This window comes from Adiantum capillus-veneris, chromosome 18 (genome assembly GCF_014529385.1).
Source record: "Adiantum capillus-veneris isolate H3 chromosome 18, ASM1452938v2, whole genome shotgun sequence".
NCBI lineage: Eukaryota > Viridiplantae > Streptophyta > Polypodiopsida > Polypodiales > Pteridaceae > Adiantum > Adiantum capillus-veneris.
The window spans coordinates 125,550,890-125,573,330 of NC_140948.1; the positions used below are offsets into that span (position 1 = coordinate 125,550,890).

The following is a 22,441-nucleotide window of genomic DNA, read 5'->3' on the forward strand; positions in this document are numbered from 1 at the left end:
TCTCTATCAACTCTTTTCCCTCTCGTTCTAGTCACGTCTTGCAACACCATTAGAACTTGAGTGTACACACACACACACACACACAGAGATATATATATATATATATATATATATATATATATATATATATTTGGTGTTTTCTAATCTAGGACGTTAAGAGGAGGGATAAAAGTGGGGAAAGAGGAGCGTAGGTGAAAATCAACATTTTCATGTATGAGAGCTTTGCTTAGGAGAAGATTAGCATCTCATAAGAAAACCCATTGTATGTGGAAGGGAGCGACCCCAAATGCAACCTATTCTGAGAGGAGTGAGATTGAGAGCACAAATTGTGAGGAGTGAAATCAAGAGCACAAATTCCTTAGATGACAAGGTAGCTCCTTTAGGACAACGTGTTAAATGCTCTCCAATGTGTAAAACAAGCTCAATTCTAGTTCAAGCTCTTCTTCTTCTTCAATAAACTCAAAGCAACCATCAAAGATAAACTAGGAGACGAAGAAAAGAGACACCACCTCCATCCTCTTCTCTTTGATTGAAAGCTCTTCGTCTAGACAAGAGCATTCCGTCTCAAAAGGGAAGAGAAAAAGAGGGCATTGCTATACTCATCATGCATGGAAGAGTGTGTGCCGCATCTTAAAATTCAAGGGAGGCAATAAGAACATAACTTTTCGAGTTATGGCAATATTAACAAGGTTCTTTATTTCATTTAGTAATCTGATGCTACTTTTGGTTCAGACAATTTCGCTTGACGATTCAAGCTTTGAATTGTAGCTATGTGCTTTTAAAAGATTGGCAAGTAGTGGTGGGCTAGCTTCAATGTTCAAAGAGAGATACCAAGGACTTGGAAGGAGTATAGAGTTGATATCATGGCACAATTTGACACTTAGTTTGGGAAGGATGATGTTCACATTGTTTGGAGAAGCCTCAAATTGGAAAGAGGAAAACTATTTAATTATTTATTGACAAATTTTGGGGTTTATATCTCAAAGTTACCTTGCTCAAAAGAATATATTTCTTCAAGCAACACCAAATTTTTTGTCTAGGTCTTTCTGAAGATATGTGAACAATATATCAAAGTGCAACGGACAAAGACCATATGAAGTATCATCCATCACAACTATTGTTGCCTCAAGAACCTTCCTCTCTTTTGTGAAAATGGTCATAAGTTTTGTAAGAAGGAAGATTAGCCTCAAGGAGGAGAAAAGTCCATTCTAAAGGCAAAAATTATAACAAACATTAACAATAGGTAAAAGCAGAGTGGAGTTTACAAAAGGTAACAACAAGTTCTCCCAAAGAACTTGTAAAGTACAAGAAGTAACATAAATGTTTTTAATGTTAGAAAACTGATCACAACTATCATGCATTCCCTAAAAAGAAGCAACAAAGGACAATTTGCAAACTACTTGTTCAGTTATCAAGCCTAACACATGATATGCCTGGATGACTTTTCTCCTACATATATCATTGGCACGGGGTAGTGGACATGACGATCATTGCAGATGATACCACGTTTAGACTTTATCGACATGGTCTGCCTACCGAGAGTAATGGCCAATTATGTTGCCACTTACTAGCAGTTTGTACATAGGTCATATTGTGTTCTATTTCTCATTTATGTTTTGTAAATCTCATCACCACTTGTAGTGAGAGGAGGAAGAAGCAAGTTTTTATCTCCATCTCCACTATGTGCTCTCTTGGTTGTGTGGGTGTGTGCTTGCAAGAGCTTAAGATCTCTCCTCCCTTGTCTCTTACATTGTATCAAAGCCTGTTAAGGAATTGTGAGAAGCAAGAAGGAGCAACGAAAGAAGTGGTTGAGGATAATGGTTTCCTCATTCTCCTCCTCCCTTTATGCGTTGATACAACTCACCTCCGAATTTTTGGGAGGCGTTGGCAATGATCTTCAATTTTGGCAATTTCTATGGGACTCGTGTGGCTTGGGATTTTATTTTGTCTTAGGACTAAATCAAGGCAATCAAAATATATTTTTGAGAATCAAAGGGAGAATACAGATGGTAAAGGGAACTTTTGAGGTAACAAGAATCCATTGGGTGAGGTCGTAGGTAAAAGCTAATGGTAGGGGATGTTGGCAGTCAAGACCACTTCGAACATGACTGTCCACAAAGAAGGTAGCAAAACAATTGCAAATACTAGTAGAGGCATGGATGAGCTAGAGAGATTGTTTGTTATGGAGCATATGGGGAACACTATTTTTGCAAATGTATCAAGATACAATGATAATGTATAATATGTGGATATGAGTGCGTCGATTCACATGACCATGCATGATGAATGGTTTTGAGGCATGCAAACCTTGGTCAGTTCTGGTTATGCTAAGATTGGGGTTGATACAATCCATCTTATTATGCATATAAGAAATATGCCATTGCCATATATCGTTGAGAGATGGTAAAGTAAAGTATGTGGCTGCTTTATTGCATGTGACCAATATCATAAAGAACTTCATGTTTTCTAGGCAAATGGTTGAGCAGGGTTTGCAGATTATGTTTAAGTTTGGTGGACTCTATAAAAAGAATACACAAGGAATGGAAGTCTCATTGAACAAGGAAAAAGGGTGGGTGAAACTTTCACTCTTGATGTAAATGTACCAGAGATGAAAGATATCATGTTTGCATAAGGGTCAAGAGTTGTTGTAGATATTGACATTTGGCTTAAGCATATTAGATATGGAAATTTGCAAAGGTAGAAGACTATTTAGACTCAAGAGCTTGTCACATGTTTGTGAGTGCTTCAAATGGCTGGATAATGCATTAGGTTTGCGAGTTTTTTTAGTTTTAAAATCAACCAAAAATGTCATTTCCTCATGACAAGTATGTAAGAAAAATGTACTCGAGATAGTGCATTCTAATGTATGGAGTCCTGTGAAGGTTGCGTTCATGGTTGGACTTAGGTTCTAAGCTATACGAAGAAGGTATGGGTGTACTTCATGAAGGAGAAGAGTGAGGTGCTTACTCACTTTCAATTTCAAGGTTATTAGGTCCTAGTCTATGGGTGGATGCAAGTTTTATGTTACCCTCATTGATGACCATACAAGGAAGGTATGGGTGTACTTCATGAAGGGGAAGAATGAGATGCTTACCCACTTTCAGAATCTCAAGATTACGGTTGAAAAATAGACAAGGAAATATGCACAATGAATTATGTCAAATGGAGGGGGAAAATACTTATCCATGCGTTTAGCAGTTTCTTGAGAAAGCATGGAAACCAAAGACGATTATTCTGTAGGTATACTCCGCAGCAAAATGATGTTGCTGAGTGGAAGAACATGTACATTGTAGAAGTTGTATGGGAAATGATGAATGAGAAGAACATGCCTCCATATTGGACTGAAGCAGTATCTATGGCTATCTACATCATGAACATGACTTTTATTATTGTTCACAATATGCCACTTGAGGAGAAGTTTATTGACAAAAACCAAGATTTGCGGACACTTCAAAAGTCTTTTAATGTATTGATTACATGCATGTTCCAGATGAGTTGCGAAGGAAGGTGGACCCAAAAGTTGTTTATTGGGTATTCCCTTGAGTAAAAAGAGTAAAAATGTAACATCCTTGTCACACATTATGTGAGGGTGAGTAGGGACGTTAGTTTTGATGGATGAAGCACATTGAGGTGCAGTACCACTTCATCAAAGTCATGGTCTTGGTTGAGAATATCAACCTTAGTGCATGAGGAGAGATGAGCATGCTGCAAATATCTTCAGGTAGGCCCTGTGATTGAGTAGAGAAGCTGAGGCACTTTTGAGCTATGCTCAGAGTATGAGAGATGGTGTTGAGCTTGAGGGGGATTGTCGAAATATCAAGCTTAACACATGGTACGCTTGGATGAATTCTCCCCTACGTATTATTGACATGAAGTAGTGGACATGAGGATCAAAGCCATTGTAAACCACAAAGTCCTCAGATGATGAGGTAGCTCTTCTCTAAAAAATTGGGGTGAAAACCAATCCCTTTTTCTCTCTAATGGCTACTAGTTTCTCCCCTCCCTCTCCTAAAAGGGTTCCCTCCATACACGTGCCGATCATTCTTTCTCTCCTCTCTCTACTATACCATCTCTATCTTCTCTCCACTCCACTTTGCAAGTTGTACTTCCTTCTTCAATGTCACTTTTCCCTCCCAAAAATCTCTTCCAATAGAGGTTTGACACCTCCTTTCCCTCTTGAAGCTTACTGCATTATTCTCCTCAATGGTAGCCCACCACCTATAGAAGCTCTCCATTGCTCTATAAATCTCACTTCACAGCTCTCACTAAAGCTGCATAATTGAACCATATCCTACTTCTAGAGATTCTCTCTTAAGTGGATTTACTTTCTTCAATAGATTCCCTACTCTTTCTTTCCCATTTAGCTCTCAATTGGCTCACAATACAAATTCTTTTTGAATATTCAATCTCTTCTCATGCACCAAAGCATTGTTTGGTAAGACCATTAAGATACTTTGGGTGCTATGTTAGGTAAGAAGAATCCTATTTCCTATTTGCTCATAGCTATACTTACCATATTGCTAATGAGTCAACTTTGCAGGTGGAGTTTCATAGCCGTGTCATTGATCCTCCTTGTGTACATCCTAACTTTTCTCTGAGTTTGCTTACACAATGCTAAGCATGTAACGAACAGATTTAGTCCTTTCATGCTACTGCACAATTTTCCACCTAAGTCACCAATTACGATGGGATTGGCAACTGAAAAGCTCCAACAGGTCAAGGATTTTATCCAAAACCATATGTATGTGATGAAACTGGCTTGTCAAAATGTTCAACAAGCGTAGGATCGGTATAAGAAGTACGCTGATGAGAAACGTTGGCAAGTTACCTTCACGGAAGGGAAATAGGTTTTTGTGCGTGTGCTAGAGAATTTAGAAAGTCTAAGCCTAGGTATAAATGTTAAAAACCTTAGATTGAAAACGACGTTATCTATTGGAATAGAAGATCTCTGTGTACGACTGTCAAGTGGCTACTCTACTCGAACGTGTAATCCATTTTTCTCTTGATTTAGTAATCCAAATTTAATTTTAAGAACTACACTATGTTCCTTGTCTCTTGCTCTTTCAATTAAGTGTAAGAATTTCAAGTTGTGTTGTGGTTCATGACTACATGTCTGTGAGTCTTATCTTCAGTTTTGAGTGCTTAAATCATTGTTTTTTGACATTTTGACCATCGAAGAGTGTTATTAACCTTAGGATGACTTGCTTATGGTGTTCTATTGCAGGTTTTATGTGGTACATGATGGATCGTGTTTTTGGTACCTTGTCAAATGGCCACCAGACCTTGTAGACATGTCTTCTTAGGACTAATATAACTTCTCTTAAAATCCGAGTCTGTTTAGTCATCGACATGTCCTGATGATCTAGAATGGTGAGATAGGACACACATAGATTTTCCAATCTAGAAGTGGTAATTTTATTGTTGACATGGTGCATTTACTTTCTAGGTTCACTTCTTGAGGACTGACAGCCTCAAAGAGTCTCCATGCCCCCATCCGAGTCACGTCCATGAGTATTGGCATTATTATGTTAGTGCCAGATAGCTTTGCTACAGACATTCGTTGCGGTAACCCGCTAACACATGTTCCTCTTAATGTGTTCATCGGTGGGCATAATGGATCCTCATCATGGATATAAACGTATACTGAACTAGGTTGAGGTTTCTCCTTCATTCTCATGGTAATCCACCTTTCTTGCCATACATTGCTTCATCTGAACTATCACCTATTTTTCTGTCCACAATACCTTGTACTATCGTGTCGATCTCACCTTACCTTGTACTGATGTACAGTTGCATTTCTGATTGGGATTTGGAGATGGAACTGCATGACATCTAGCTGGAATCTCAAATAGCTAGACTTGGGGGAATACCTGACATGCAACATCATGTTTTAAGGTGAGGGATTGCCATCCCTCACTTCGACTTGTGCTCTCAGTTTTTTTGGTTGCCAAATCAAGAGTGTGAGAGTAGTAAGGATACTTTTGACTATAAGAAAGGGAGGGTTGAAGATCCTGGGCTTGCGTATGTTGAATTTGGTGGGCTGTATTCAATGTTGCCTTCAAAGAATTTTGGAAGGATCTTTCTTGCAATTTTTTGCTTGAATCTCTAAACTTAGGTTTGAATTGGATCTTAAATGCTTATAACTATGTTGAATATGTATTGTGCAGGACAATTCAATATGAAAATTGAGTTACTGACCTTTTTTGTTTCCTATTTAATCTCTATGCTACTGGTTATGGCTTTGACACTATCATCTTAAAATCTGGCTCCTAAGATCTTTGGTCTTTTGATTCTCTAGATTTACCTTGATGGGATGGCTATGGATTGATTGAACATGGCAATTTTAATTAAATACTCAAATTGGGTCACTATAGTTTTACAATCTTGTTGTTTCACCGATTTATAATCTAGATTTTTGTTTTGGTTTCACAATTTGGTTCTTCATATGGTTTAGAATCAGGTTGACACCTAGGCTTTACTTTGTCAACACTCCCTTGTTGGATTAGTTGCACTAGAAGTTTTGCTTCTATTAGGCACACTAGCTGGCTGCACCTGCTATATAACTATTTTGGATGTACTTTGGTGGGAATACTTTCATTATTTTGCCCGTCACTCTTTGGCAAAATTTTGATCATTGGAAATGATTTACCTTGACCAAATATTGAACTATAAATTATCTTGTTGAGCAAGTGATTAGAGATATTGGGCTATACTCTATCTTTACCTATTTTTGGCTGGATGCTCTCATCCCCCAAAGTTGTAGTTCTTCATAAAGAGAAAATGCTGTGAAACTAGAGCATTTACCTGGCTCCTCTTTGATTGGTCTAGATCTATGTTATTTGAATATAGTCTAGAAAACTTGCGGTTGCCAATACCTTCTCAAATTCTTCTTGATGACATTAGCTCATAAGCTTCCAATATATGCTAGGTTACTGTCTTGGATTTACTTAGGCATGAAATTTGAGTGGTTTGGGAAATTCATGACACATGTTTAACATACTCCTTATTGGTAGCAAAGAGTTGATTTATTTCTTTTTAAGATGAAGTTGGCATGGACTGATGGGTTATGAAATACTACAACTTTACTTTTGGACCTAAAATCTTTACTAATTGGTTTGATTTAGAAATTGGCATGACACCAAATATCTGGGAGATTTCAGCAGTATGAATTGCTACTACTCAGGCTAGCTATTGATTTCTTGATGTACCAGATTGTTTTCTCTAGTACCTTGAGGATAATTAAGGCACATTGTCGATAAATACTCAGCTCTTAGGTGGTCTCAACATTGGCGTTAGGCAAGGGTTCCTATTCATAGACTTTATGGTCCTTTGGCTTGGCTGATTAAAGGTAATAAGAGCTACCACTTATGCTTTCTCTGGTTAGATTTTGTATCCAATACTGAAGTATTTTTCTAATAATGACTCCAAGAGACATCCACACTATTTTCTAATGGATAACAAAGTCTTAAAACTCCTACTGAAGTACAATCTTCTTTGAAGACATTATTGGTGGATACTATTTTGATGAGACTCCCTTTACTTTCTTCATGGAATTTTGAAGTGTTACAACTCTTTTGGCTACAGACTTGACATTTTTACTCTTATCCACTTGATGAGGCAGTAGGCTGATACTCAATGGGCCTACTACCTTAAATTGAGTATGGTGCCTGCATAAGGGTGCACATGTGCTTTGAGTTATAAACAGTCAGGAACAATGCACCAATTTTCTATTTCATTATCCAACGTTTTTAAGAAAAGGGGTTTTTTACACCTACCCCCTCGAGGTGGCTATTTTGTAGGTAGTGATATTCTTCTCCCCATGGGAGTATACTCTTACAAAGGGTGCATGATAAAAATAACTTGGTAATTGTTAAGGGGAACGTGGCGGTTTAAACCCCTTCACTCTTCTCATCCTACCAAGGATGAGATGGAGCAATGCACCATTTTTCTATTTCCTTATCCAACATTTTTAAGAAAAGGGGTTTTTTAGACCTACTCCCCCCGAGGTGGCTATTTTGTAGCTAGTGCTGTCTCCTTTTCCTTTGTGTGCTCACAAGTGTGTGTGTGTGTGTGTGTGTATGCTTGAGAGAGAGAGAGAGAGAGAGAGAGAGAGAGAGAGAGAGAGAGAGAGAGAGAGAGAGAGAGAGAGAGAGAGAGAGAGAGAGATCGAGCATTGCGGCAACATTGGCGGTTGAGTGCGACATCGACGGCGGCTCCTTCTTCTTCGCATCACATGATCCTTCATGACGGAAGCATTGAGTGGTGAGTGACACACCCCTGCCCCTTTGAGCTTGCTAGGATCTTCTAGTTGTGTGTTTGCAACCCTTTGAGGCTCGCACATAGTGCACATGCAAGTTCCCATCTTTGACACGTACGACAAAGCATATAGTAAACTTAAGATTTCTCTTTTGGATGACCAAAACTGATCCAAATTCAAAAAAAATATGCGGATAATCTTGAAACATCAAGGTCTGTTAGAGCATCAAATTTCAAGGCCAAAAGTGATGGAACATGGATCACGATCCACGTCCTCCATCTGAGATTTTAGGCAGAGACTTGTCAAGTCTGTAGCAAAGATCATTAGAAACAATACTTCTCAAAGCAAGGTAAATACTTCAAGGTGAGAAGCTACAAAGTCGGATGGAGGGTTTGAATTTTAGATGACCTAATCAAGTCCAAATCACATAAAAAGCATATAGTTGGTGTTAGGGTACCAAGGGAAAGCTATGCATCAAGTTTCATCACATTCTGCCACTAAGGTACATGGATCGCGATCCATGTCCCCCTGTCATATATTGAAACCAAATTCACATCATAGCTATATTTGGTCATAAGGAGCATAATGATCTTTCAAAATTGAATTTGGACTTCATTTGAGGACTCTACAAGCTAAAATAGATTTTGTGCCAAAAGCATGATTGTTTTGTCAAACCACAAACTTGTGATTAATAGAGAGCTATGAGCTCATAGCCATCAAGTGTTTGTTGTAAGGGCTAGAGCATTGTGGCTTGAAGTGATCCCTGGTCAAGGATTTGGAAGCAACAAAAGAGGTAACAAGTTAGGGTTTCCCAATAGTGTTTTTTCTTAATGTATTTGAGATCAGGTAGATTCTACCGATTAGAAACCCTACTATAGGGGATCAAGTAAGCAACATTTACATTGAAGAGAGTATGAACCAGAGGCCATTATATCCCTTAGAGCTGATCACAGAGGAAATTTTGTCTGATACTTCATCAAAGAGATCCTACACCTACATGGTTGAGGGATTCAATAGAGTGAGTCTTAAGAGGGGACAAACATGGGGAAGAACCATCCCAACCATCACAACATAGACACCACTCATGTGGGATTATACAAGTACAACAATGGTGATCAAATGAACTATTATAAGTGAGATGAGCCCTACATTAGAGAGTTGTCAGAGCACAAACAATCGTATGTCTTTACATATATTGAAGGTAGAGATACCCATGTAATCATGCTTGATAAGTATGGGTGAAGTTTTTCAACAGACTTGAGAGATATACATACTTTGGAGGCCCACTCCATCCGTATAATGCCACTCCTAGCATGTTCAGACATACTGTATTAAAGACAAGACCAGAAACGAGGAGATTGAGTCCTGAGAGAAAGAGAATTGTTGACTCATTGAGTCTACCAATTTTTTTAATGTCAAGACCGATGGGATCCTTGGGTTCAAGGGTTCCAATGAACACGTACCGGGGTAATGAAGCTCCAAGAACAATATATGACGATGAGAATTCCAAAAACCTTGACGATGGCAAGAGATGTGCGTTCAGAGAAGAGAGCCACAAAACAGACTCCAACTAGAGTTCCTAGTGGGGGTTATGAGGCTAGGGTTGTCCTAGCAAGAGAACCTAGAATTGTGAGGATCGTCGCTGAAACATGACGAATGCGACCATCTCAAGTAGATAAGTGTGCTGCCAAGAAGTACAATGGGTCAATGGATCCATATGTGCATATTTTAGTTTTCAAACAAGTTTTGAGAGTCGAGTAGGTGGCGTATTTTTATACTCAGTATGAGAGATTTGGGATGACATTGGAATGAACAAAATTAACATGGTTCCAACCTTTGAACAACATATATTTTCTAGATATAGAGCAACTTTTCCAAGAATTTACAATGTAATTCTCAAAAAGGGGAATCAAGCACATTCTATTGTCCCAAATTTACACTTTCAAGCAGAAAGAGAATGACAAAGTGAAGGAAGTATTCCTTTTCTTCAAAAAATAGATCAAGAGATGTCCTATAAGAGAGCTACCACAAGATGAAAGACTACCCCTTCTCTTTATGGAGGGATTGAGAAACATGATTCTCAGAAAGGACTTGAACTTGAAAGCATGCACAGCATTTGAGCAAGTCACTAAAGAAGCTTTGTATATGGTGGAAAATTGTAAGGCTTATTTATTGGTGATGGAGGATGCAGATAATGCTACTTGTAGTGTCTCTTCTACTACGAGTGAACTCACAAAAAAAAAAAAGTTCAAACCTCAATCATGCCAAATGTTGATCAAATGGTCAAAGAATTAATCACGAGAATAAATTTGAGCAATAGACCAAACCCAAATGTACAACAACAATTGATCAGGAGATGTGACACATGTGGAGGGGATCATCCCACCCCATGGCGTACCACACAGTCCAGACCAACAACAAAAAAATTTCAGTGTGTCTTGAAATGGTGTGCAACTGAGAAAAAGTGGACCAACCATGAGACAAATGAGTGTTTTCCAAAAAGAATTATGTGAGGGAAAGGCCATATGGACCACCGGGGGTGCAAAATTTCCACCACCATTGAGATACTAGATAGGCCTGAATAGTACATCACAAGGGGGGGACAAACCTTAACTAGTGTTAGGCTAGCACCCCCCACTACCACAAGAGAACCCAACAATTATGAGATACATATAGCCGGTAGAAACACTTGCAAGCCAGGAAATGTTGACACCAACTTCATATTACAAAGAATTGAGAAAGATCTATGAGAGAGAAAGTGAGAGTATTGCATATTAAAATGAAGGTTATCCTTCTTGGGTAAGTCTAGATGATGCTGCAAAGCCATCATATATTGTGCAACCAATGGATAAACACTATATGATGGACAAAAATACACTCATGTTCATTGAAAACCAGAATTAAAAACCTAGAGGATATCTTCCTAGGACAGGATAGCCAATGAGGGTGCCATAATCAACCTAGCTGGAAGGTCCATGCTATGAATGTGGAGGTGATCAATAGTTTGTCCACATAAGGATGAACGCAAGAATATTTTTGGGTTTTGTGCGATGGATGTGGAATTGATCATGTTCTTCCAAATTGTCCTAAGAATCCTCACAAAAAGGGGAAAGAGATGATGCAAATCATTGGAATTTTGCCATTCTCAAGTGAATCTAAAACCGAGCCTACAATTCCAATAAATGTGGTTACTAGAGCTCAAGCTCACGAATCTGCAAAAAACACACATGTCAAGGACAAAAGCAAATTTCCAGTTCAAACGGAGTTTGAGAGCTTATCAATAAGAACTCCCGAGAAATCTTGGAAATCCAAACAAGACAAAATGAGAGTAGAGGCTAAAAGAGAAAACTACCTTAGAAATGGAGTTGCAATAAGCCAGAGAGCAGCTAATAAATGAAAGGGAAAACAAGAATCAAATGGAAGGAGCGGTGTCATCCAAAGTATCATCAGGAGGTTCATTTTTAGTAAACAAAGTTCTAGAAACTTTAGAGGCTCCATGCTGAAAGGGTAAGTGATTAGCCAAAATAGTGCTCAATCGGATTAATGCTGAATCGGATTCTACTGACTCAAAATTATGCTTAGTCGGATGTTGCTAGGTTGGATCGTGCTGACTCAGATGTATATGCCAAGAATATTTAGTTAGAACAGTTATAACTCTCTTTAAGAGTTGAAGTTGTGGGTATGAAGGAAAAACACACACACAAGATGTATTAAGCTCTATCTATGAAGTTTTCTTGCTGTTTGAACTTGCTCTTGTCTCTGTTTTGCTCTATCGGAAGTGATCTATTATGTGTTTTGGATAAATTTGATCATGTACTGAGAGTTTATTTCTCTGTTTGAGAGCATGTGTGTGAGAGAGATTCATGTGTTGTTGAACCCCAACATATTTGGCGATCCTACTGCAAGTGTTAGTTTGCTATGTCTAATTATCCTCGGTGTCAGCCTTTGCTATTGGTTTTTGTGTTTCATTGACTGATGATGTATGTCAAAGAGACCAAGAAGGTTATCTAGGGTCTATTACACAAGGGCTCAGGCCCTAGTGGGGAATATTGATCCTTTTCAATATGATGAAACAATAGAAGAAGAAGGAGAAGATGATGTCTCTAAAGTGAAACCAGTGAATCAAGTAGGGGAGAGTTCGGGAGCACCAGAAGGAAGGCAGGTGAGGCAATTGGTACGAGCTTTATTCCTGACAACAAGGTCTACAAGAAGTAGAAGAAGACTCCTCTTTGACCCACTACAGGTATCTACCAGGCAAAGACAAGGAGAGTACCTCGGTCTATCCCAATGAATCCAGCACCTCCTACATAAGGTTAAAGCAACTAAATTCAGAGGCAAGTCAGGTGAAGATGCAGATTGTCACGTGGCTCAATTTGAGACCAAGTGGCAAGCTAGTGAACATGAGGTTTTATATGGTGATGATATAAAATTGCAGCAATTTGCAGCAACGATGGAGGGCAAGTCCACAAGCTGGTTTAGCCAATATGGAATTGCACATTTTGAACCTTATGCTGCACTCAAAGTAGCATTTTTGCAAAGATTCAGAAAGGAGAAGATTCTGACTGATACTTTAAAGAAAATCAGGGACAACAGCAGGGAAGTATGTTGGTGGAAGATTATGCTCAAAAATTCAAAATTTTGGTGGAAAGATTACAGGGTAATGAGAGACCCACATATAAGATGTTGGTGGGTTACTTTTTGAAAGGTTTGAGAAAGGGATTATAGAATGTTGTGGACAACATTGACATTGTAGGCGGCTTCAACGATTTTGTCACAACTGTAATAAGAGTCAAAAAAAGACTTGCTATGACTAGGAAAAAAACTAGAAGCAAGCATAGCTTTGAATCGGAAGCTGAGTCTGAAACTGATGAAGATAGTGATTTAGAGGCGTCATCTAATAGTGAGGCTGAAAGTAGCAAAGGAAAGCAAAAGAAGAAGAAGCATAGTGGTAAGACGAAAAAGGATAAGAAGGATAAAGAGGAGGATTTGATTAGTCAATTGAAGAAAATTGGATATTCTGTTGTAGCTCTAAAGGAGAAGCAATATTGTCAGATTTGTGAAAGGAAAGGACATAATGCGGCCCAATGTTGGTACAACCCTAATAATAGAAGTAGATCAACTCCAAATGCAAGAAGAGGGAGAAATGATGCTAAAAATAATCAAATAGATCCATTTAGAGGGAGACTACCATTTCAAAGACATCCTAGATCTCCATGACCACCTTGGAGAAATCAGGACAATAATCAAAGAATACCACCATGCATAATGCCATGTGTGTATTGTGGTGCACCAGATCATTGGGTTGGTCTTAATTGGGCTTTGTGGGTTAAGCATAGAGAGGAGAGAGGAATACCAGTTGTATTCTATAATCAAGATAATCAGCAAGCTAACCCACAACTGCAACAACAAAATCAACCACCAGCTCAAGAAAATGTAATCATAATTGACATTGATGAGCAACAAATAGCAGAGGAGTTACTTGGAGAAAATTGGGAGCTTCAATCTCAAGAGCATTGTGATGAGTGGACCTGTGATTGTAACCAATTTTGGGGAAAATCAGGAGACAGATGTAATGTTACTAAGTCTAAGGCTAAAGGTCCTATTGATTGGAAGGAGCAACAAGGAATTAGAGACCAAATTCAAAAATAGGTTTAGAAGGACCAAAAGAATCTAAATGTGGATGAAATTACTTCAGATTAGGAGGATCAATTACAATAGCACTATGAGAGAACCTTACTGAAAAAGTATGACAAGGATTGGGTTGACGTATTAATAAACTCTCCATTGTAGATGTCTTTGGATCACTTATTATGTATGGTTCCAACCTTCAAAAAAAAATTGTTGAATAGATTGAAATCAAGGGAGTATCCAATTTGAAAAAATGGCATACTTGAGCCAACAGTGAACAATGTTGATCTAGTAGATGTGGACTTTGTAGTTCTTGTCATAAAGGTGGTATTTCAGAGCACTTTGTTTGATGTAGTGTTGTTGGATGGAGGATATGGAGTCAACATATTGGCTAAGTCTATGTGATATAAAATGAAGAAGGCCAAATTGTAGCGAGCACCATCTCAGGTGAAGATGGCAGATCAGAGGAGAGTTCAACAATTAGGAATTTTGAGGCAACAATTTATTTATATTATTGCAGGTATTCAATTCCAGGTGAATTTTGTTGTGTTGAAAATAGAGAAGGGTGATACCTCCTATGATATGTTGTTGGGGAGGCCCAGGTTTAGATTGGCTAAAGTCAAGCAGGATCAGGGTGAGAATGAAGTTGTTATAAAGAAAGGGAAGCAAGAAATTGCAATCCCTATGCTAGGGAGAAAGAACATTCCTTTTAAGGAAAGACAATTGTATACTCAAACAATTAATTTGGCAGAAGAAGTGGAGGATGATGAAGAAGAAGAATTCTTAAGAGCAAATCCAACCATTGTATCCGTATTTAAAGTTGATGTTGAAGGTATCTTGCATAAGGATAAAGAGGTAGAACAAGAAGATTCCAGCTTAGTACCTGGACAAACAATTTAGGGATCAAAATTTGTGCAGATGGTGGATCAAAATTCAATTCCTAATCCAAAGGAAGTTTACAGCTAGAGGTGAAAGAAAGCAAGAGATTTGCCTGAAAAGATTTACAATAAAATATTTGGAGGATCAGTTAGAGTCAAGCAAGATGAACTAAAGGACCTCAATTTGGGTATTGAGAGGATCCCAAGATTGTCAAGGTCAGTATTCATATAGATGGACATTTTTTGTATGAGTGGTTTCAGTTGTTGAAGGAGTACAAATATGTTTTTGCATGGGCCTATTCTGAGGTGAAGGGTATAGATTTTGATTTGCATCAGCATCATATTAATCTGAAGGAGGATGCAGTTCCAATTTTGCAACAAAGGTATAGAATGAATCCAAACTTTGTAGAACAGGTTAAGCAAGAGATTAATAAGCTATTAGCTGTTGGGTTTATCAAACCAATTCATGAGGTTACATGGTTGTCACCAATCATTGTCGTGCCCAAGAAAAATGAAAAATCAGAGTTTGTGTTGACTACAAAAATTTGAACGCAACCACTATTACAAATCCTTTCCCAGTCCCATTTTGTGATTCCATATTGGATGCTGAAGAAGGGAAAGAAATGTATAGATTTTTGGATGGTTTTTTAGGGTACAATCAGGTCTAGGTGGCTAAAGAGGATCAACACAAAATAACTTTTATAATAGAGTGGGGTGATTTTTTAAATCTAAAGTTATGAATTTTGGAGTAAAAAATGGACCACCATCATTCAATTTTATAGCATACAAAACATTTGAACCTTATTTGCAAGATTTCATGAGGGTCTTTGTGGATGAATTTTTAGTATTTGAGAAGAAGGAACTACATCTACAACATTCGAAGTTGTGTTTTGAAAGGTATAGACAATTCAGAATGTGCCTATGATCCTTTCAAGAGTGTCATTGCTGTTAGAAGTGGAGTACTTTTAGGTCATGTGGTTTCTCATGAAGGAATGCCCATTGATGAGAAGAAGATTGAAGTTTTTAAAGTAGCAAAAGCTCCAGAGAATGTAAAGAAAGTTAGCAAGCTTGTTGGCTAGGTGAAATGGCATGCTAGGTATGTCAGATATTTAGCAAATGCTTGTCTGCCTCTTACTCATCTAACAAAGAAGAATGTACCTTTTATATGCGTTGAGCCTCAAGAGAGATCATTTCAGATGTTTAAAAAAATGTTGTCAGTAGCACCAATATTACAACCTCCAGATTGGTCATTACCTTTCCATGTATTTGTTGAAGCATCGGATATGGCTATTGGTGCTGTCCTTATGCATGAGAAAGTTAGGGGATGGTTCATACTTGTTTACTATGCTAGTAGGGTGTTAACATCAGCTGAGAGGAATTATGTTGTGACACAAAGAGAGGCTCTTGGCATGGTATATGCTTTAAACAAATCTAAGCATTATTTGTTATGCAATAGAGTCATTTTTCATGTGGACCATCAAGCATTGCTATACCTGATTAAGAAGCCATTGCTGCTAACAGGGAGAGTAGCTAGATGGATATTGTTGTTGCAGGAGTTTGACTTTGTAATTGTTCATACTCCTGACAAAGAGCATACCATAGATGATTATTTAAGTAGAATTGATACTGGTGAGGAACCAATAGGTGTTCATGATGATCTACTTGATGCTCATTTGTTTGAAGTTTAGAATACAGTCTCTAAATCATGGTATGACCATATGCTAATATTTTTGAGAGATGGTACAATGGCAATAGGATTTTTAGGTGATCAGAGGAGGAAGTTGTTTTAAAAAGTAGACCATAATTGGTGATAGCAGGAGCATTGTACAGGAAAGGGATTGATCAAGTAATTAGAAGGTGTGTTCTAGATTTTGAACAAAAAGCTGTTTTGCAAGAAGCTCATTCAGGAACACCAGGAGGACATTTTTTACGTGATATAACATGTAAGAAAGTGTTGCAAGCTAGATTGTGGTGGCCCACTGTGTTAAAGGATGCTCATGAGCATGCCAAAAGCTGTATTATTTACCAAAAGCTTGGTCATCCAAATTCTACAGATAGAATGTCTAATCATCCTATATTACCTCTGGAACCTTTTCAAAAGTGGGCAATGGACTTTGTGGGACCTGTAAAGCCCACTACTAAGGATGTAAGTACATTCTGGTTGCTACAAAATTATTACATTAAGTGGGTTGAAGCTGTAGCTCTCAAAGATAATAAAGCTCATAGTGTAGCTAGATTTCTCTATCATAACATCATGACTAGGTTTGGATATTCTGTGGAGTTAGTGAGTGATAAAGGAAGCCATTTTCTCAGTGAGGTGATTGCTGAGTTAATAAAAATTCGTATGATTATGCAGAAAAAATCCACAGTTTATCATCCCCAAGCTAATGGACAGGCTGAAAGCACAAATAAAACCTTGGTGAGGATACTGAAGAAAATTCTTCAAGACAACAAGGAAGATTGGGATCAAAAGCTTGATTCAGAATTATGGTCTTTTAGGACAACTTTCAAGGTCACCACAGGAATGACTCCATTCAAATTGGTTTATGGTATGGAAGCTGTGGTCCCTATGGAATTTGTGGTTCCAAGCCTTAGAGTTACTACAGAGAAAATGAGTCCCAAGTTGTCAGTCAGGTACATGAGCAAATATTTGATGCATCTAGAAGAGGACAGGTTGATTAGCTCCTATATATTTGAAGTGATTCAGAGAAGAACAAAAGATTGTGTGAGTATGAATGTTAAGTTTTAAGTTTTTTAGGTTGGAGACTGGGTAATGTAGTATAACTCCAGATTAGGGCCACATCCATGCAAGTTGACTTTGAGATATATTGGTCCCTATAAGATTGTTCAAGATGTGGGACAGGGAACATTCATAGTTGCTGATGTTTTTGGTACCAAAGTTGAGAAACCTGTTAATGCTTTCATCAAGGAAAACCCACCCCATTTAGAATGGCCCTTAGCAGGATTGATTCAACCAGAACAATTTTCAATAAGCAGTATTGGTAGAAGGTTTGGAGCTCATCAATCTTTTTAGAAGGATATAATCAAGAATAGTGTTGGATCTAATTGTGCAATACAAAACAGTTCAATAGCAGGTCACAAGAAACAGAGTTAAAAGCTGACAAGTTGGTTTTTTGGAGTAGTTGAAGTCGGATTTCTATAGATTGGATTTTGGTGGGTCAGATTTTTCAATGAGGGAAATTTGAAAATAAACTTTGAAGTGCAGGTTGATTCTCCATTGAGTGAAATCATTGTGCAATGGGTACTAGTAGTGGAGAGTGCAAATCAAGACCTTCACTAATCGAAGGTGTGAGCCATCACCTTTGTCGTGCTCAACCTTCCCTTATGTTGTTACCCTATTTTTACAAGTACACACCTGTTATACACTTACCTTCAGCCACGGTGAGAGGGAAGCCGACCAGTGCTATGCAGTCGGAGTTAGAGAATGATGAATTGCCAAGATGACTGTAGTGCAAGGGACAGGTGGTGAGCATCAACTTCAATAGCCTAAAGGAAGAAGAAGCCTCGGGTGAGGAAGATGTTGCTGTAGAACTCCCCTCAACGCAACAAAGCTTCAACAGTCCCTCATGGATCCATTCACAGATTTCAAGGTATCCCTAGATATCAAGGCAGAGGCTAATGTAGTGTGGTTACAAAGCATTGGATTGCAGGCATTTGCATCTTTGCCATGGGATGAATGGAGGAATAATTATTATGCAAAGTCACAGTTGGACATTCTCAGAAAGACCAAGGAGTAGGGAGGTAAGGTGAATGGGGCTAATTGTCTATATGACAAGATCTTTTCTGAGGTTTATATGTCAGATAAGACAAAAGCTCAATGCATTCTTAGCAGCTTTGTTTAGTTTTCCTCACAAAGTACTCAGTGAAGATAAGGATGTAGATGAGTAGGCATGCACAAGTTTGTTGGGCAGAATAGAAGTGTTGAAGATGGATCAGACTTCAAGTCAAAAAGTGGAGCTGCTAGCAGGTATGCAGGAGGATCAGAAAAAGATGTCATCTTTTAGATTTCTAGTGCAGGCTGGATATTCAAAGGAGGAGGCATTGAAGGCTGTGAAAAATTTAGCAATGATTTAATCCATGAAGAATTTGGATATTCCAATCATTAACTCTAATGAAAATCTGCAAACACCAACCAAATTGGGAAAGGTATTTACTTTGTCAAAGAAAATAAAGGTAGACATTGAAGTGTTCAAAGCAGTGAGACAGTTGGACTTTGAACCTGGAACTGTTAAGAAGGCTCAGGGGAACGTTGCCATTGAGGATGTAGGGATAGTTGTACAAATGTTAGCAAAGGTTCAGAAGTTTATGAGCAGGCAACATATGCAGATGGACAATCAGATGCATTCAATGTCTAAAACAGGGAAAGCACAAGTGTTATTGCAAGACAAGGCTGACATTGTGAAGAATTTGAGTTTGGAGATGGAGGATAAGATCAAGCATAAAGATGAGATGCAGGATGTTCTGATGCAGCATAAAAGTGAATTGGAAAAGGTTAAAATTTCTTTAGGGATGTTCAGAGAGTGGACCATGACTTTGGAAGGGAAAGTGAACAATGAGTTGGAGAAATTGGCTAGCAAAAATGTAGAATTATAGGTGCAGAATATGATGTTTGACCAAAGACTTAAGCCCTTGTTGGATATGGAAAAGCAGGTGTTGAGTCAAAAAGAGTTAGGTGTTAATGGGGTGTTAATGTCAGAAGGGGATGTGCAAGTGATTAGGCAACAACTCAAGAATGGAATTCAGGAGGCATGGAAATCAATGAGAGACAGGTTGACTACCGTGTTGAAGCACCCATATGAAATGGTGAAAACTGGTTTTGTGAGTGCCCATGAGACTGATTTGCTGATGGAGGTAGATCAACTCAAGAAGGAAAGAGAGTATTGGATTAAGCAAGTATAGGAACTTAAAGAAAAAAAAAAGGAGAAGCTGGTAATTGAAGAGGATCAATAGTATGCAGATCAAAAAAGCCATTGCAAGAGATAGACAACCAAGAATTAGAACAAAAGGTGAGTGTTGAACCAAAAATAGAGATAGATGAAGATGTCTTAGTAGATTTTATAGTACCAGCTGTCAATAATTTTGAGCAAGTGGAAGTTCCTTTTCATGAAGCTGAAGGTGGTGCTATTTTTGAAGTTATGGAGAAATGAAGTAGTGGTTTAGCATTTTCAGACTGAGTAGCATATGTATCTTTTTGAACTTGTTTTGAGGTCACATTGTATTTTGGATCAAAGAATATGTCAATTCGGGTTAGATTTCTACAAAATCCACCACTGGGACGTGCCATGTGTTGAAAGGGTAATTGATTAGCCAAAATGGTGCTCGAGCAGATTAATGCTGAATCGGATTCTGGTGAGTCGGAATTAAGCTTAGTCGGATGTTGCTAGGTCGTACTGTGCTGACTCAGATGTATATGCCAATAATATTTAGTTAGAACATTTGTAACTCTCTTTAAGAGTAGAAGTCGTGGGTATGAAGGAACTTCACAAAACTTTAAGGGAAACTATATTAGGACTAAGGAGACATGTCTATCAAGTCTCGTCACATTTTGGCAAGATACATGGATCGAGATTCATCATGATGCAAGTCACAAAAATTACAACATATCAGCCCAAAAAGGTCTTCCTAAGGTCTAGTAACACTCTCGTATGGTCAAAACGTTAAAAAACAGTGATTTAAGCACTCAAATATGAAGATTAGGCTTGTAGTTGCATTGTCGTGAACCACAATAGAATTTGCAATGCTTATACTTGAATGAAAGAGCAAAGAAAGAGGAACACAATGCAAGGTTCAGAATCAGAATTGGATTATCCAATCACAAGATATGTTGACTAGAATTTGGAGTAGCTTGGCCGCTTGAGCATGCATATCAAAAAGCTCTTCTTTCTCTCCAAAAGGTAAGCCTCGTTTTCACATTAAGGTTATTGTTTTTTATACCTAGGGATTTCTAAATGGCTAGTCGCTGGCTCACATGGGCCTTTAAACATAGCATGACATAATTACAGCTCAAGGAATAGATCTGCTACTTTGGAATCAAGAATTACACACAGTGTAGTTACACTAACTTGAAAAGATAACAGAGTACAAATTCATTAAAAATGTGGTGTTTGGCTAGGTGGGTGCTCATATACTGTATCCACCTAACATTCCTCACTTCCTAGCTCATGTTGTCACTTGATATGACCATGTGCAATCTTGTTGTTAGGATTGTAGCTTTAGAAGTTCTTTGTCATTGATGACGCTCTCCCCTTCCTTGAGTGGTTCATATCTATCATGTTATGGTTGATATGGAAATGTGTGTCTATTGTCAAGAAAAGTTTGAATTTTTTTGCACATTCTCCATTTTGTTGTCACTTTTGTTGGTGAAGATGGCTATTGGTGTTGTTTGCCTTGTTGGGGACAAAGCCTCTTTGGGTCGTTGACTTGAAGATGGATCTTGCCCTTGGGTTCCACTGCAATGCAAGTCCTTGCAATATATCACCAATTTTGAAAGCACTATGTGAGCTCCTTATGATTGTTGTTGGTTCTCTTGTTGAATTTTTCATTGCTAGTCAATTGGTTTGTATGTTGTTCTTCAACTTGCAATTGTTTGATAGAGCTGTGTCGTTGTCCTTGAAGATAAGAGTGCTTCTTAATGAGCATGTGAAGACCTGCAAGTGTTGCTCTAATTCTTTGATGAATGATATGGGCAACCATTTCATTATTTTTGATGTAAAAGGAATATACACAAGAGAATAGTGATGAGTGTTGCTAGATTAGGGAGCAAAACCTGGATGACCAAAGGAAAAAAACCCGGTAGAAAAACAATGCCTTTGGTATACACTCTTATTGGAGTTGACCAGTTGGACTGAAGTTTTTGTTCATGCAAGGTGAGTGCTTAGGAGAAACAAAGGAAGAGTTTTTAATGCAAGTATTAGTTATGGGACACTCTATATGCATACGAGAAATTTGTCAAACAAAAGCATCAGTGTGAAAGATGGAGTTAATGGGTGCTTCAAGGAGAAAATGTAGCACATGTGACATCAAAGGATACGATAATAACTTCCACATTTTCAGGAAGATTTTTGATGTAAAAGATTTTCCACTCATACCTCATTGTGCTCAATGCGTGAGTTTCTTTTGGACTTCCTCCTTCACTTCACCAGACTTAAAATACATAGACTTTGACTCTTATGCTCACATATACCAACATGAGTGACACAACGTAAATACACTCAACTCTTCCAGCTTGAGTAGTACCTAAAATAGCAAAGACTCTACCTGAGCGAGTTTTTTTGAGCAATTACTAAACCGAGAAAAAATTATCAATATACGATTTTGAAAATCCCAAACTAATCAAGATACTTCTACTTAATTTCATAATCATTCACACATGTGTTGTTATTTAGTACTTACACTCTAGTCAAGCCAAGATAGATGTGCTGGCTATTAGAGGACATAAAGTTGAGAATGGATGATGATAGCACATTGCAAAGGAGACAAAGGATTTCACAAAAGAACCATTAGGAATGGCCCTTTAGCAATAATGTGGCTTATTTTTCTCATGTTAAGATGTAAGATGTAGGTAAAAAGGAATGTGTGTGTATAATGTACCTCATAGAACATGAGGTACAAGCCTTTTAGAGTAGGGTCCCTCATATATTTTCAAACCTAAGAAGTC

General features: G+C 38.1%; 1 pseudogene; it reads left to right on the forward strand.

The window, feature by feature from the left end:
- The first annotated feature begins 18,674 nt into the window (after nt 1–18,674).
- LOC147436367 (uncharacterized) lies at nt 18,675–19,377 on the forward strand (annotated as a pseudogene).
- The last annotated feature ends 3,064 nt before the right edge of the window (nt 19,378–22,441 follow it).